The sequence below is a fragment of the Zingiber officinale genome, chromosome 3A, assembly GCF_018446385.1.
Source record: "Zingiber officinale cultivar Zhangliang chromosome 3A, Zo_v1.1, whole genome shotgun sequence".
Classification (NCBI taxonomy): Eukaryota; Viridiplantae; Streptophyta; class Magnoliopsida; order Zingiberales; family Zingiberaceae; genus Zingiber; species Zingiber officinale.
In genome coordinates, this window is record NC_055990.1 from 23401282 (window position 1) to 23404460 (window position 3179).

Sequence of the window (3179 nt, forward strand, 5' to 3'; positions counted from 1 at the left end):
CAAATCTTACCAACCAAATATTTATGGATCATACAATCATTTTATTAACTAACATTTAATTTTAAGAAAAATACAATCGAAGACATAAATTTAAGAAAAATACTACTTCATACGAATACAAATATTTGACAAATTTGAAATTAAAATACAGAGATGCAAACCATATTAAATTACTAAAACACATAACAATAAACCATAAAAATTGCAAACAACAATTAATAAAATAAACAAGGAGTGGATAAAATAAACTATAGAAATTAAATATATGTTCAATTTTTTCTTCAGCTGCTTACATATCGCTAGATGATTTTGAAACTATTCATCTGTCATGCCTCGTGTGTTTATTACGAGGAATTGATGTGCTTGGATGAGTTGATTCACGTTCTTATTGTTATTATACTCTTCCAAATGTGTCATTGACTATTGCACAATCTGACTCAATTCATCAATTAGACCTACTCTTTCTATGTCTTTTCTCTTTATTGCCTTTTGTTCCATTAGACGAGATCAAACTTTTTATCATCTAGATCAACAGTTGTGTTAGAATTATAAGAATCAGTATGTGCACCTAATGATTATAATGTTCTTGCTTTCTTTGTAACACATCTCTCTGAGGATTGAGGAGTATACATCAAACTATCTTTCATGATCCTTCACATATGTTCATATTGGAAAGTAGTTTTAAAAGTACTCTTGTATTCTTCATGAGCTCGCACCATCAAATCCTTGTCACTCCATCTACTTAGTTGATCATTATACCATTTATTGTAGATTCCATTATATCTATTCAAAATCTTTTTCAGCGAAGCTTAGTATGATTTTCCTTTATCCATAATTCTCTTTTAGCTTCCTTATCTTGATTGGTATTGTAGTATGCCACCACCCGTTTCCAAAAAGACTCTTTTGGGCATTACCAACTATTGAATCTCCACTTATAATTGTGTAGGTCGTTGCAAGGAGCTTATCATCTGCTACTGTCCATAATGTTCATTTGCTATGATCTTCATCTGATTCGTTGCCCATCTCTAGTGCTTGATTGAGAATAATATCGTCGAACTCTATTTCATATGAGAATGGAGGAAATTGTAAATCGAGAACTGTATAAGGTATTTATGTACCTTTATCACTGCCAGTTGTATTAACACTAGCTCTTCTTGATTCATTTGATTAAATCTCCAGTGATTGAAGTGGATTAATTACATGAAATATTGACTATTATGCTAATATTCTGGAAGATATGTATAAAACAGAGCTCAAGGGTCGCCACTCAAAGAATTTGGATAACTTTAGAAATTATAGTAATATGGTGGTGGGTACGGAAAAAGTTGTAAATTTGGTGGGTGTTGAGTGAGAAATGGAAATTGAGGATTGAGGAAATTAGGATGAACTCTAGAACTTTCTTCACTAGAATTTTCGTTAATATTTGGAGAGTTGAACAAATCTCTAAAATAATAACCGACATTTGTATCCATTTCTTTCTAAATTTTTAGTATATAATGAGTGTGGAATTGATGAAAATAAATGAAAGGAACGATGTATACATATAGGGGAAAGCGAACGTTGCTAAACGTTGGGAAAAAATGAATGTTGATTAACGTTCGATTTTGACTTTTTTTTCCCAACGTTCGATTTTGATTTTTTTTTTCTCCGAAAAGGTCCGACAATGTTAATTAAATTTAAAAATAAAATAAAAAAAAAAGATATGGTAGCCCACCTTTTGGTGGCCCCTCAAAAGAGAAATTGCTAGGTACAAACTTGTGTCCGGTGATTTCTAATCATTCTAGAAATATCCCCTCCAATGAGGAATATTTGAGAGAGGAAAAATTTGGAGTAATATTCCCTCTAAATATTTTTCATTGGAGATATTCTTAGGGCATCAGTACCACGTCAATACGGTATAAAGTTAAAAAAAAATCACTTATCTCTCCGCTATAAAATAAAAATAAAATTCTCCACAATTTTTTCACTTTCTCACAATTCTTTTGTTTTTATTTTTTTTAAAAAAACTAAAATAAAAAGATCATTTTAATTAAAATAATAATAAAAAAGAGAATAAGGAGTCACTCCCTAATGTTTAAGAAAGGAGCTCGTGAAAGGGAGCTCCTTTCTTTGACCAAATCATTCTAATAGAAAATATAGATCTACTATATTAATGGTCTTTCTTGTGTCGATTTCACGAATATGAAGGGAGGTACATACAGATATATATATATATATGTGTCAGGCGCATGGTAAGGTAACCCCAATAAAAGCTTCCATTATGGATGCTTTTAATGTAAATCATGTGATCAGCCACATGAGTACCTTGACTTGGCACTCCAAATCAACATCCCAAATGCTCGACGATTTGAGCATCTCGACCTGACATCGCAAGTGTTTGACCGTTCGAGCCCCACAAGCATCTCGAGTGCTTGGTGACCCGAGTATCTAGACCTAGCATCACCCTAGATTGGCAACCCGAGTACTCAACCATCCAAGAGTCTTAACCTAGCCTCCGAAGTGCTAGGCGACCCAAGCGTTTTAGCCTAGCATCTCAGGGGTGTTGGGTGGCCTAAGCACCCTAGATCAACATTCCAAATGATGGGCAGCCCATGTTCCCCAACTCAATAGCTTGAGTCTGCATGACACTTCGCTCGAGGCCATATGTGAGTTTTGTACACAAGGCACCCTCCCAAACTTTGTACACACCTCACCCCCATTAAGTATCTTGTGCTTCCTCACACGTCACTCCTAATGGACCTCATCCCTCAAAGGATCACAGGCTCAATCCATTACTCATTCTGACTCTAACAGAGATGGGTCGTGATTGAGCATAACCTTCAACGTCCAATTAGAAGATGGATTTCAAATGCAACATTTTTGTTTTGTCTATGAGAACTTGATATAAAGTGTTGATAATGGTGAGCACAACGACGTCAGAATCTTCTATTGGCCAACGACGCCAACCCCGATTAATACTTTGGAAATGATATTATGGTCCATCGATATCACACTAAGGCAGTTTACATAACTCATTTAGCGACAGTTAAGGAGGTCCTTCATCAGCATACAACTCCTCCTCTTTATGAAATTTGGATTAACAGAGGAATCGAAGCCTTGAGCACCACAACTCTAAGAATTTACGACTCAAATTTTGTAAGAGGGTCCTATGTAGCCAAGCTCTCAAAGGCATCCCGAAT